This window comes from Aphelocoma coerulescens, chromosome 2 (genome assembly GCF_041296385.1).
Source record: "Aphelocoma coerulescens isolate FSJ_1873_10779 chromosome 2, UR_Acoe_1.0, whole genome shotgun sequence".
Classification (NCBI taxonomy): domain Eukaryota; kingdom Metazoa; phylum Chordata; class Aves; order Passeriformes; family Corvidae; genus Aphelocoma; species Aphelocoma coerulescens.
In genome coordinates, this window is record NC_091015.1 from 132,528,757 (window position 1) to 132,542,866 (window position 14,110).

The 14,110-nt window shown below is 46.3% G+C and overlaps 1 long non-coding RNA gene and 2 other non-coding genes across 3 annotated transcripts; 2 read left to right on the forward strand and 1 right to left on the reverse strand.

Moving 5' to 3' along the window:
* Positions 1 to 1,224: 1,224 nt before the first annotated feature.
* Positions 1,225 to 1,297, reverse strand: TRNAR-ACG (transfer RNA arginine (anticodon ACG)). Its single transcript has one exon. It is a non-coding gene; the product is annotated as a tRNA-Arg (tRNA).
* Positions 1,298 to 1,452: 155 nt separating this feature from the next.
* Positions 1,453 to 1,543, forward strand: TRNAY-GUA (transfer RNA tyrosine (anticodon GUA)). The gene is given in 2 exon segments: positions 1,453 to 1,489; positions 1,508 to 1,543. It is a non-coding gene; the product is annotated as a tRNA-Tyr (tRNA).
* On the forward strand, positions 1,505 to 4,766 carry LOC138105936 (uncharacterized). Its single transcript, XR_011148810.1, has 4 exons — positions 1,505 to 1,569; positions 1,889 to 1,963; positions 2,713 to 2,851; positions 4,651 to 4,766. It is a non-coding gene; the product is annotated as an uncharacterized lncRNA (long non-coding RNA).
* Positions 4,767 to 14,110: the final 9,344 nt, after the last annotated feature.

Below are 14,110 nucleotides of genomic sequence, written 5' to 3' on the forward strand. Positions count from 1 at the left end.
CCTGAACAAGGCGAGCACCTCCTAGTGGGACGTGTCCCTATCCATGACCGGGGGTTAGGACCAGATGATCTGTAAGGTCCTTGCCAACCCCTTAAAATTCTGTGATTCTGTGATTTAACCCTGTTTGTCTGCCTGGAAGTGTTGTGTTTCCCAAAGCAAAACACCACTGTAGGTTTAAATTTTTCAAATTTTTTTCCCAAATTAACCCAAATAACACACCATTACATTACATGGGGGCAAAACCTCCTGGCCCTAGGAGAGGAGCAGTGTACTTACCCCACATTGGCCTGGCACACTATGGTTACTCTCACAGACGACTTCAAAGAAAACAACCGGGAGGTCTCTGAAGGCAGCAAGCAACGCTGCTGTGATAAGGAATGTTGTTTACATTCTAATTATCCCTTAGTCTTGAGAACATCCTTGTTGTGCAGTTGCATGAAAAGTGTGTGATTTTGCAACAAAACCCAAACATTTTTCATGTATATAAAGGCTATGCAGTGTATAAAGAAGAGCTTGCAAGCAGGAGAGGTGAGGAAGGCCTTCCCAATGATTAGATTTGAGAGCATGCCACAGCTTCAGAGTAGCCAATTATCAAATCACAGAATGGTTTGGGTTGGAAGGGACCTTTAAGGGTCATCTACTTCCAACCCTCCTGCAATGAGCAGGGACACTGGATATCTTCAACTCAATCCAGTTGAGCCCCAGACCCTGGATGTTTTCAGGGAGGGGGCATTCAGCACCTCTCTGGGCAGCCTGTTCCAGTGTTTCATGAACCCCATTGCAAAAAATTTCTTCCTTATATCAGCCTCTTTCAGTTTAAAGCCATTACCCATTGTCCTGTTACTTTGTGCCCTTGTAAAAAGTCTGTCTCCAGCTCTCTTGGAACTCCTTTAGGTGCTCTGAGGTCTCCCTGGAGCCGTCTCTAGGGCGAACAACCCACATTCTCTCAGCCTGACTTCACAAGAGAGTGCTCCTACCTCGGAGCACTTTGTGTCCCTGCTCTGGACTCGCTGCAGAAGTTCCATGTCTTTCCTGTGTGGAGGCCCGCGGAACCGGACCCAGCAGTCTGTGGATTCAATTTTCCCAAAAAAAGGTGGCTCATGGGGTTATGAATAAATAACTGCGGTAGCTCATGACTGCTGCTACCACTCGGAAGCGATGTGCGCGTGCTGCTGGGAAGGACGCTGCCTCGCTCCGCGATGCGGGGCTGCGCTAAAATGTGACCGAGCCAGGCAGGAGTCGAACCTACAATCTTCTGATCCGTAGTCAGACGCGTTATCCATTGCGCCACTGGCCCCACATGCCCACCCGTTCCCCGTCACCGCCCAGTCACCGAGCCCTTTTCCCGCCGCGCGCCCCGCCGCAAGGCCCGACGCTGCCAGGAGCATGCGCAGAGCCGCGCGCGGGGCGAGGCGGTGGCTTGTGCGGCCGCTGGGGGGCGGCGGGCAGGTCCCTTCGATAGCTCAGCTGGTAGAGCGGAGGACTGTAGAGGCCGCGCCCCGCGGGAATCCTTAGGTCGCTGGTTCGATTCCGGCTCGAAGGAGACGCTGAAATTTTTCTGGCCGCTGGGTGAGGGACCCGAGTGCGGCTTCGCTCCCTCTCAAGGCTACGCTCCTAGAGCCGTTTCAAACACGTGTGATACACAAGAAATTCACTTTTTAATTTTGTTTTTTTGGGTTTTTTTTCTGAGGGGAAACAAAAAAAGGAAAATAATTCCAAGAGGTGGCTGCCCTGCAGTAAACACTGAAACCCGTGTTGCAGCAATGCTTTTGGAATGCTTTGCTGTTTTCCATAATAGTATTGGTTATTACATTTAATAAAACTATAATTAATTATTATTTAATGAGATTTAATAACTAATATATTATCATAATCACGGAATTGCTAGGATTGGACGGGACCTCTGGAGACCCCCCTGCTGAGGTCGAGTCACCTAGAGCAGGTTCCACAGGAATGCCTCCAGGTGAGTTTTGAATGTCTCCAGAGAGGGAGATTCCATGACCTCCCTGGGCAGCCTGTTCCAGTGCTCTGCCACCCTCAGTGTAAGGAAGTTCTTCCTCATGTTGAGCTGGAATTTTTGGTGCTTTAGTTTCTGGCCATTGCTCCTTGTCCTGTCACTGGGCACCGCTGAAAAGAGTCTGGCACCATCCTCGTGGCACCCACCTCTGAGATACTTATATGCCTTAATGAGATCCTCTCTCAATTTAATAATATATATTTGGCATTCTCCTATGTGAAGCCAAAAATAATTAAGCGTTTTTAGCTCACTTTTAGCTAGTTTTATTAGATCTTTTTTTCCATGGTGATCCTTAGTGTTCAGCTCTGAACAGTCTCTCCTTGTTTTGCATGTTGCTTTATGTGATACTGAACAATCCATATTAACTGTGATGCCAGATAATCCTTATAAATGAGGGCTGTGAGCACCCTGGCTGATATGAGTGGATAGAAGTCCCCACAGTCTCTTGACTTAAGGCAACAGATATGATGTTTGGTCCTTTGGATGTGCCAAAAGGGGAGACATGGGATGTTCTAGCAGAATGTGGAGCAGAGGGAGAGGGGTCATAGAGGTCCTTATACAGAAGGGGTTTAATGCAGGCAAATGTAGGCTTGCTTAGGATGTAGTTAATAGGAGAGTCAGCACTCATACTCTGCTTTTTTCTCTCCTGTGTTCTATTGTTTCCTTTTTCCTTCAAGTCTTCTTTTCCATTACAGGTGCTACGTGGGGTGCAGAAAAACATGCTTGGCAACAGCTCCTGGCTTGGAGAGAGTAAACGTGTCTGAAAGTGTCCAAATCTGTCTGCATAGCAGGGGGAGAATGGAAGTGAAGTTTTCTCCTTCAACAGAACCCCGAGTGAGTCCTCTCTCTGTGTGGGAGTGTTTCTCTGAGGTAGATTTCAGATATGAGAGCAAGGAACCCCACTCTCTGTGGGAATATAGTACAAGCAAGATTATCAGCAGGTAAACAGATTTATGAAGCTCAGCAGGAGTCAGACCTGCACACTGCTTCTCTTTGTGCATTACGTCCCTGGCCACAGATACCTCTTTATTAATTAGTATGCTTTTGTTGATGTGTATGGACACACACACAGATACCAGCAACAACCTTTTCTCCCTTCTCTTTCATCTTGGTGCAGTGTATCCCTCTCAGGAGTTGTCCCATGAGGAACCCAGGCATGAAAACCTGCCTTTTAGGGAACAGAGGCATCTCGGTGAGGACAAATTGAGAAAAGACATCCATTTCCTTAGCTGTCTGTTATCCACACAAGTTTGTATTCACTAGCAGTCAAATCTGAATCCACTGTCCAAAAGCACATCCCTGTGCCATTCCCCGGTATGGGGCAGGGCACAGACTCTATCCAGGGCCAAAGATTTATTTTATTCCCAAGACTCACCCCTTCCTATATAAACTTCTCCAAACTCCTTGGTTCCTTTTCACTGATCAGTGGCAACTCTTTTCACTTCTCTTAAAGGATAGCTCAAAAATAAAAGTATACACAGACTTTCTTCTAGAGAAGGGATCATCTCCTTTCTCCCTCTATCTCCATCTCTAAGACTTTTTTTCTCTCCCACCCACTCAGAAAGATTTGACATGCGTGCATTTCTTTGTAAGAGTGTAATACCCCTGAGGGAGAATGAAAGCCAGGAAAGAAAAAAAAAAACAAACCCAAGAACCCTCACAAAATGTAGACACTGGTCTCAGGACTTTATGCTAAGCAACTATTCTGCCTCTTGAGCTACAACCTGTTACATTCATGTGACTGTTTGGCTCAGCTTCCCACTCTTCTAGGACATGCTCATGGATCTAAAGGTCCTAAATGTTTTTCACTACAGTAGCAAACTATTCAGTATTTGCTTGATGGCGTAACTTGTGAAATACTTCATTTAGGTGCAGGTTATTAGTGACAGTCACCTGCAAGTGCATGATTATATTCGTATCCAGCAAGGGCCAATATTGAGCTGTGTGGGTACAGTCTATTCAATCATTTGTATCACTTAATAATGAAAGATGCCAGAGATTATAAAAACCCCAATCATACAACATTTCACTCTGATACACCGGGTTGATTATTGGAGTAGGGCACCTCAGGCAAACAGAGGGATGAGGTGTTTTTAAATAGCCTGATGTGTACAGGGGTGATATCTGCTCCAACAGAAAGGAAATTTTCAGGTCTTGTCTTGTATGAAAAGGTTCGTTTGTGTTTCAAACAAAAGCTGTCCCTTTTGCTGGAGAAAGCAAAAACAGAATAAATCTCATGGGAGTGTGAGGGTAAAAAGTTTCAGTCTTCCTGAAGGATTTCAAAGGAAAGATGGTGAAAATGTTCCTGCACAACAAGATGCTTCCTGATGCATTCAGTCTGAGATATGTGGCACATGCGTAGACAAGATGTTCTGCTGATTGCAAAGATGGGAAACCACTGGAAACAAGAGAACATTTTCCTGATTTCTTTAGTACCTGAAACTTTATTATTCCTTTACTGAGGTACTCTTTGTTGGTGAATCTATTTTGAATATTGTAAACACATGCTTCTTTTTGTCCCTATTCTTCATGTGACCTAAGTGGGATTTCAGGGTCACCCAGCTATCACTCAGCTATCAGCAGCTCTCTCAACTCACATCCTGAGCACTTAGACATTATTCTTATCTCCTCAGGACATTGCCCTGCCCTGTTTCAGCAGGAGGAGTTGGATAAATGAGCATCCTCCATGGTCAGCCAAGCTGGAGCATGACAGTGGAAAACTGGAAGATGCTTGGAATAGACTTGAATGTTGGAGGTTCCCAGTGGGATTGGGAAAGATCCATGTAATAAAATCTTTTCAGAAATAAGTCTGTTTGGAGGTGGAGTTGACCCAATTGAAAATTCCCAAGGATGCTGAGCAGGATGTGGGTAGCAACATAAAGGAACACAAATTCACATCTCCAGCTTTTGAAACACTTGCTTTTTAAAATTTTTTTATTATCCAAGCTTCCCAATTTTTCCTCCATCTATGCATGGGGAGTGGGTGGGAACTTCAGGGAAGATCAGGGTTAGGAAGGGGAGAAGGAGCATAAAACTTATAGCAAAACTTTTCAGAAATAAGTCTGTTTGGAGGTGGAGTTGACCCAATTGAAAATTCCCAAGGATGCTGAGCAGGATGTGGGTAGCAACATAAAGGAACACAAATTCACATCTCCAGCTTTTGAAACACTTGCTTTTTAAAATTTTTTTATTATCCAAGCTTCCCAATTTTTCCTCCATCTATGCATGGGGAGTGGGTGGGAACTTCAGGGAAGATCAGGGTTAGGAAGGGGAGAAGGAGCATAAAACTTATAGCAGCAAGCCAGATAGGAGTCAAACCTACAATCCATAGTCAGATGCATTATCCATTGCACCACTGGGGCTGCAAGTGAGCATAGTCCTGGGTCCCCCCATAGGGACCCAGGGGATACCCCCACCGATGCCCAGCACCACCAAAATACAGAGGTTGTGCAGTGGAAATCCCAATATCTGTGTCCAAGCTCCGTATCTGATATTGCTCCACTGTGATGTGGAGAAAGCTGGAGCCAGAGCTGGGCATTCAGACTAGTGGACCAATAAGGGAGGGAATACATGTAAGAGCTAGAAATGAGAAGGGGTAATCCATCTCCAGAAGACACTTCTCCTTTCCTGACTACTGTCCAGGGGAGAGCACAGGGGCTGCAGCTGAAGGAAGGGACATTGCTTTGGATATTTGCACACAATGCTGTGGATATCACAGAGAACAAGCTGGCAACCCAGAGTGCTGGTAAGGTGCCCCAAGCTCTACGTGGAGTTTTACCACATCCTTTGGCAAGGAACAAGTCATTAGTATCCAATTACACTGAAATCATACTTAATGCAAGACAGGTTAAGACAAAAAGAAAATAAAAACATATACTCACAGTTACCAAGACAGATAAACTTATAAAAGAGGTAGGTGGGGAAATGAGAGAAAACCAGGCTTCAGTTACTGGCTTTGAAGATTAAATCAGCATGGCTATTCCCTCATATCCAGGCATTTTGCTGCAGGCCCTCCTGATACAGTAAGGAGCAGACAGCCTACCTTCTTCCACACCTTATCCCTCAGGCTGTGTTGACCAAGAAGCTTTTCCTTGTGGGGGAGCAAAGCATTTCTCATGTTCTAAAAAACTTTCTGCTAAAACCCCATATTCTTCTAATCCTAGGAATTTCACCAATTTGGTATAAAACTCTTCCTATTTCTTGCCTATTCAAGGGACAGGATGGCCCTTCCTCTTGGCAGAAATAAGAATGATTTCATTCCTTTAGCATTACCTGGCCAGCTAACAATATCTTGGCTCGAGTGCTAAGCCTGAGTGCTGTCATGGGAAAGGCACTGGCTTGATGTCTCAATGCCACCATTTTCTTTTTCTCTTTTTTTTTTTTTCCTTGTAATAATTTAAACATCTCTTCCCTGCCTGCTATCATTCTGGTGGGCATACAGCAAAGTGTCTGAGCCTAGTCAGCCTTGGTTTGGAGGGGATGTGTTGCTTCAAGCTAGTTCTGGGAGTAGAAGCAAGGAGTGCAGTCCCTGCCTGCTCAAGCAGAGGCTGCTCCCTCGTTGATGGGATTTGTCTTTTCAGGGAGAGGGTGAGACATGGACAAGGATAAAGGAGATGAAGGTTGATGTGGGAAGGATGAGAAGCAGGTTGCTGTGGGCTGTGGTGCTGCAAAGTAGCAGAGGAGGTGGAGGTATTGTGCTGGGCTTGAGAACTCACTTTTAAAGGATTTGTTCAAGGCAGAGAACATCCTGGGACTTACTGCTGTGCATGCATGCACAGTCTCCTTCCTTACCCTGTTGTGGTGTCTTTTTTCCTTTACATCTTCCACTTCCCTCCGCAAACATTCTCCTGCCAGCGTTACAAAGTGGCCTCACACAGGGACCATGCTGAGATACCCATTAGCCAGCTGCCAGCACAGTTTCCTGCCTAAACTGGAAGGAAATGGTTCAGCACCTTTCTGCCCTCCTGCATGGCTCCTGCAGTATTTGGGGTGGAGGGAGGAGTGGGGACAACACCAGGCTGGGGTTGGAGACAAGAGGCACTCCTGCCTCCCACATGCTGGACATGCTTTCCTCAGAAAGCTGTAAAGTGAGGGAAAGGCTGAAAATGAGAACGCCAAGATGAAGAAAGGTGGAGCTTCCTGCTCTCCACACTGGCTCCTTGAGATGTCCTATTTTTCAATTTTCATCTTCGTGTATCTTGTGAGGTCAGGTGTAAAGAACATTTCACATGGGAGCATGTTAACAAGCCACCAGAGAAAGGATGAGAGAGTTGGCGCCTTCCTCCTTCCTGACTGGATGACACCTGGCTTGTTAAAGAGACGTGTTTCCCTGAAAGGGAACGATGGATGACTTCAGTTCTGGGAAAGAGCATCCTGTCTGGACACATTCCAGGAGCCCAAGGAACTGTCTGTGAGACCTGACATATCAGGAGTAGTCCAGTGGATGCAATCTGAGACATTACATGCAGAGGAAGCTTCTAAGGAAGCATCGCCCCTCCTCAGGGCAATTGCTTGAATATCTGATGATGGGTGAGAAGTCTTGCCAATTTAGATCAGCAAGGATAGGAGCCTGTATAGTTTTTTTAAAGTATTCCATAAATATAATCTATTTTGGATGGATATTAATGGATTTTTCATGGATGAATTATTTTATTTCCATTCTTACTTCATTTCTTCTGGATTAAGTGGGATTTCAGTGTTACTGATTGCCCACTGACGTTGCTGGCTGAAGGTGACAGTGAACTGTTACCCTGTGGCCACCTAGCTCATGTCAGGCTCCTTGCCATGTTCTCTGGAGTGCTAAAGGTTAGTAATAGCCATGCCTGCCCCATTTTGGCTACAGGAATGACGTCCCTGGTGAGTACCTCTGATGAAGGTCAGGGATGGCAGAGGCATCCTCTGCTGGCAAAAGCAGCTGTGGACACAGGTGTGAAATGGGACAAAGGCTCTGGGCATGACTCCTGATGTTCCTCAAAGTGTCTGTCAGGGGTCCAATAAGAAGTTTAGTGGTGAGTAGAAATCTTCCTCCCTGTGCCAAAATCCCTCTCCTTTGAGCTGGAATTAGAACCAGTGACTAAGGATTACTCTGAAAGCACTGCAGCTATCTACCCTGGGAGCTGAGATATCAAAAGATGAGAGATGTGGCCCTGAGAGAAACTCCCAGAAGAATCCTGCTGCAGCCCCAGTCCCAGCAGCATGATGGCAAGTAGCAGATGCATCACTGTGGGATATGGGGAACCAAGGCCTAAAAGGTGCCTTGAATACAAATTTCTGCACAAAACAATGCTGCTGCAAAGCTGTTGGCTCGATGTGAAGTGCTTTGTAGCACTGAATAGTGCTTTATAGCACTATTTCCTTGGCTATTTTCAAGGCCATGCTACATGGGTAACTGGAAGAGGTGTGATTTGTAGTCTACTCTTACATAAATCTATTATCACCCCTCTCATGTTTGCATTACATGCTTTGGAATTATCAGAAGCAGCAGAACAAGTCTGTGTACTGCTCCAGCTTGTCACATCTTACCTAAGGATTCCCTGAAGTAAGACTCTCTGCACACCTGCAACAGGATAGAGATGAGGGCAGCTGACCCCGTAACATTATAAAAAGAGCAACACAAGTGACATGAGGAAGCAAAACTTGCAATAAGCAGATCCATCAGAGGCTCTGTCTTTACAGCACTTCTCCTTGCTTGCAGGTTTCATTAGCAATGCAGCTCTAAATGCTGTGGCAATAGAAATGCACAGCAGCTCTGGTCCTGATCTATGCTCTGCTTTGCCACCACATCCCTGCCCTCCCTGTGCCCTGCACATGCCTGTTCTCTCCCCCACTTGTCTTCTCCTGATCCAAAGGGTGGCAGTGACGGGGGATGTGGGGTCAGTGGTACCCTGTTTTCCCAGCTTCTTGACCACAGCTGTGGGACAAAGGAGCACATTCGGGTTCACAGCAGCACCCCTTCCCTTATATCCAGTGCTGGAGCAGCTTCCCTCAGTGCTGATGGGTGGAGTCACGGCGGGTCACCCTCCAGGCTGATGACAGGCTCTGTTGGCTGCATCAGGGGGAGAATTTTGGAAGGAGAGGAAGACAGCTAGCCCCAACTCTTTGTCCCCCACCTAGATCATGGTATCAGACTATTATGGTGCTGTCTATTGCCATGAACTATTGGTTCATATTGCCCAATCCTGACTGCAGAGGGTAGAACTGCATAGTGAGAGATATGCATGCTCAGTCAGCACAGGCAAAACACAGATCTTACTGCAAAGCTGCACCCTCCATGGCAACGTCAAGGGCATTTAAGAGACACACAAATCTGAGTTATTCTATGGTGAAAGGACTTGCTGTACACCCTTTCTTCCCTTGCATTCCCTAAACTCTGCCAGAATCAGAAGGGCTGACTCCTAGGATATGGCCTGGTGTGGGGAGAGGGTGATGCAACACCACGTGTGTGGACATGGGCTGACATGCTTGAGATGCTTCCTGAGGTGATAATTCAAAAGGATGTTAATGTAGTAAACTGCTGCTTGGTACAATAAAACACAATGTCACAGTGGATGGCATTCCTTATAGCTAGAAGTGCCTGGCTTGAAGGCTTTTCCAGTTGTTTTCCTTGCAAATGCCTGAATCTCTCTATCATATGTTGTGCTCCCCTATGCTCACAAAAATCTCATGTGAAGGAGTGGGTGAAAGAACTTGGCTGGAAAATGGCCAAAAGGGAAACTTGCTCTTCTCATCTGACTTTGAAAAGGGAAAAAAAAAGGCATTGGTACTCAGGAATGAAGAATCATGCTGGTTTTTCTGTATGCCTTGAGAGCATTTGCAGGGCAAAGGAACATATAAAAGGAAAACAGAAGAATTTGAAAAAAACCCCAAAGAACATTTGTTACCTCTGACACCAGTCACTTGATAAACAGACACTTCACTGGTTCTGGTAGCAACTTACTGTGTGAAAACCTTCCCCCACACAGAATTTTTGTTTAGCTGTAATACAGAAATATTTGACCCTTTATCTTCAAGCACTGAATCTCTATTCCATCCTGAAGGAATGACCCTCAAGATGGGGGTGGATGAAAACATAACCTAGACCATCCTGGGGAGCTGAGGTGGAGTCTCAGCAGGTCTCTGACGTGGTATAAAGTCTGTGTTGAATATAAACTTAAAATCAGTCTCTCCTTTGAGCTACAGACCTGAGCATTGCCCTGGAAAAAAAAATATCCACAGTCCTCTGCTCTGCCAGCTGAGCAATGGAGAGCATACTGAAATAGCATCAAGAGTGGCTTATGTCAAGCAGTCCAAGGCTAGGGAGAAACCTGACACTGGGACAGGGCTGTGAAGTGATGAGCTGAGGCCAGCTGGGAAGCCTGAGCTGGATCTGTGCTGTGAAACACAAGTCCCTCTCTACTGAACATCACTCTCCTTTCCTACTGACAGAGCTGGGGCTGCAGCAGCAGGGTTTGGAGAGCTATGGCCTGTTAAGTCCAGAGCAGAAATCAGATCTCTCACCCAGTCAAAATTCCTGTTGTTAAATCTCTGCAATACCCTTTTCCTTAAATTCTGGTATGCTTAGGAGGCCCCCTAGCACTGCCCCTGCTGTGCCACCTCTGTTCATCCCCACTACCACAGCACCAACTCCTGCACTGCTAACCCAGAATCAAACATCCCTGTTATTCCACAAAATGCAGGTGCCTGGGGAGGATCCACCATTCCTACCTTTCTGCTAGTAAGGGAGACATCTAGCCATGATTTACAAACAGGCTCTCATGGGATGCAAAGTAGAGGAGAAAGGGTCAGGGGTGCATTTGAATAGCAGAAGGTTGTGTTAAAATAGTAAAGTACTTGGTTGCTTACTCTCCAAAAAGAGGTGGGATTTTCCCACTTTTCTAACTGGTGTGCTCTCCCCTTCTTCTAACTGCTTTTGTTTAACTGACATCCTTTCTTCCTTCTTGTCTCATTTTCACTGCAGGGTATGTTTGGGGGTGTGGAAAAGCAAGCCCATTCCTGTTATCTGTGAAACATGTCCCTAGCCCTGGAAAGGACTTATTTTTAGGTAGGCAGTAGTGCAGCACTATTCCTTTCCCACATGCAATACTTCCTCCAGTCCTTTGGACATACTTTTATGCCTTGGCTGTGAAATATGGATCTCTTTCTAGCAGTGATGTGTGGAGGGAAGGAGGGTTTGAGAATCTCTGGGTTTGTAAAGTTGAATGTGGCTTGGGGAGATGCTGAACTGTTCATCTCATGTTTGTTATCCTACAGCCGGTCTTTTCAGGCTCACTGATTTTGAGACTTTAGAAAATACAGATAATTGCAAGGAAGATGATAAATACCTCATATTAATCACCTTGCAGGATCACCCTGCCTGCCTAAAGGGTTTGACCTGACCACCATTTCTCATCCTGATCTTGAGGACTCTGAGGAAACCAGGACTTCCTTTCGGGAGGGCTTTGTTTCCCTGTGTCCCCTAAAGGTGGGTGGCAGGTTCATGCTGGCTTGCTGGCACTGCTGGAGGGCAGAAGGAAGCCAAAGGATCTTCCTTCTCCCAGGCAGACAGCTGGGGCAGTGACCCCATGTCTTGGTGTCACGATGGCAAAACCATAGCTTGCAGGAATGAGTCCTTGATGCAGTTTGTCAACAGACTCTCACTGTTTCAGGGTCTTTTACTCCAAATCTCTGAGGTTTGTCTGCTATAATTTATGTTGGTGCCACTGATTAATTTGGAACAGAATTTATTATCTAGATCATATGCCCTTTTATCTCATGTTTCTCCCAGTTTGCTGCAAACTGTGGAAGGTCCGTGAGTGTGGATAAGTCCGGAGAAGGCTGCTTTTGATCACAGTTCAGCTCAGGGCAGTGTCCATCCTCTATTCAAAAGAAAAGGGCAGACATCATCCCTCTGGTCTTTGTAGCTTGTCCCTGAAATCTCATGTCCCGTACATTTGATGTGCTCCCAGTGACTGACCCTTGGAAATGCTTTAAGCTTTCCTCTTCTGCTGTGATTTCATATGTGCAAAAGGAACTTTCTGAAGATGTCATTATCTCCTGTGGTGGTCTTTGTTTTCCTGGAGATCTGAAACCAACCCTCAGACTGTTTTTAGAAGGTTTCCAAATACTGACCGCATATGGCCTGTCATCACATATGAAGTACACAAAGACAAATATATATATATAGATATGTGTTGAGTGGAAAAAATGTCAGTCTCAAAAGACAACTGTTTTTGAAAGCACTTGTGTCTGTTGCAAAGTTTCTCTTTGGCTGCATAAATTGAGTCACACACAAGGGTAGTCTCAGTATTTATCATGGAGTGTATATCCATCACAATAAAAGCATGAAATGCAAAATATCATTTGCAGTTTTCACTTGTATAGGTAGGAGGGCTTCATCTTATAGCTGGCTTGTCGGCTCAGTTCGTTGTTGCCAATGTAAGTGAAATCTGAGTCTCTGCAACATGCTGGCTGTAGGTGGGAATGCCGGTGCTTGCCACCTGCTCTTGAGGGACTGTTCACGGCAGGGTAAATGGGCACAGACAAAAGGTGAGATGGATGGAGATCCTCCCCTAGCCTCCCTGAGGGATGCTTGGCTAAAAATGCAAATCTTTTCAGCCAGAGCAACAAGCAGAGTTAGCAGAATGGGAAGAGGCGAAGGATGCATTGTCATCTTGCCCTAAGTCTCACATTTGGGTGAGCAGAATTGGAGATGGCAACCTCATTTTTGTTAGGATGTTGTATTGCTCAGGCACCCACCAGCCCAGTCCTCTTCCAGCATCTGGGCTATTATGGAAAGCCTGCAGGGGAGTCCCACCAGCCTCAGGGGTGTGGGGAGCTGCTGGAGGCAGCGGGATGGGGGTGGGTGTTGATCCCTGCTGGGAATGATGGGCAGCTCCCATCTGCTTTAGGCGGCTACCAGTGTAGAGGTCTGCCCACCCCTGGGCTGGGTGACGGGTGCTTGCTCATCCCCAGGACAGGCAGAAGGTGGGGTGGCAGCAGGCCAAGGCACTGTCACCCCATGGACCGGCATGCTTGTCACCCCCCACCATGCCCAGGACAGGATGCCTGGACAAGGAGCCTGCTCCTTGCAGAGTGCGTTTTGTCTCTGCAGGCTCATTAGGGAAGCAAGTCACATGGGAGCGTATTTTTGACAGCATCCTCTGGCCAAAATATGATTTTTCTCTTTGTTTTCCAGTCATGCAAGAGAGCTACAGGACTGATTTTCTGAGTGATACACAAGAGCTTCACAGCTCTGGTACAAGATAAGAGGCTGCAGAGGGGAATTCTGTGAATGCAAAACCCAGAGATGTCATTATGGCATTGAAACCTGAACCTGAACATCGCTTAACCTCTCCTTCCTCCTCCAAATCCCTCTCCTAAACCCACCGCTTTGCAGCCAGCTTTCCAGGTTCCAGGCCATCAGTCCACGGGCTACAAGCTGTTACTTGCCTGCACAATAGAGGAGTTAGAAGTAATGTCTGTAAAAGCAAGCCTATCTTTAGGAATCAGTGTTCTGGTTGTGTCAACAAAGCCAGGTAGCACTCCCAGGCAGGCAATGGTGAAAAAAAAAAGATTTCTTCTTGGTGATGGCAGGGAGACATCCAGAGTTTCTGTCCAGGAGGGGGGTTAAAGTAAGTCCTCTTGCTCTTTGTTTGTCCCTTGAGAGATGGCTTGACTTTTTGACTCTTCAGAGGACAGCTGTGTGTGCTGGTGGTCTTCCCCTGCAGGAGTGGAAGGAGAGGAAGAGGAGGGGAGTGGGGCTGCCAGGGAGAGACAGGAGAGTGCCAGGCTCTTTCTCAGTGCAAGTTCTTTGAAGTTCATCCTAAGCAGTCCCCTACTGAAGACCATCTGCAGAATCTTCCCATTTCTCCTCAGTGTCTTGGACTTCCTCCTCTTCCTCCTTATTGCAGAGTGGTCGCATAATGTGTGGCTTTCCTGGCACTTCTCATCCTGCCTTTGCAAGTGTGGTCAAGTCTCTGCATTTCTTTACCTATAATTTATTGCTGTGGTTCATAATACCTTGTCAGAAAAACGTGTACTAATTTTTCTCATGTCTGGACTACGTATTTCTGCCAGAAAAATATTTCAGCCCAGGCCTGGTAGCAAAAGGTGGGT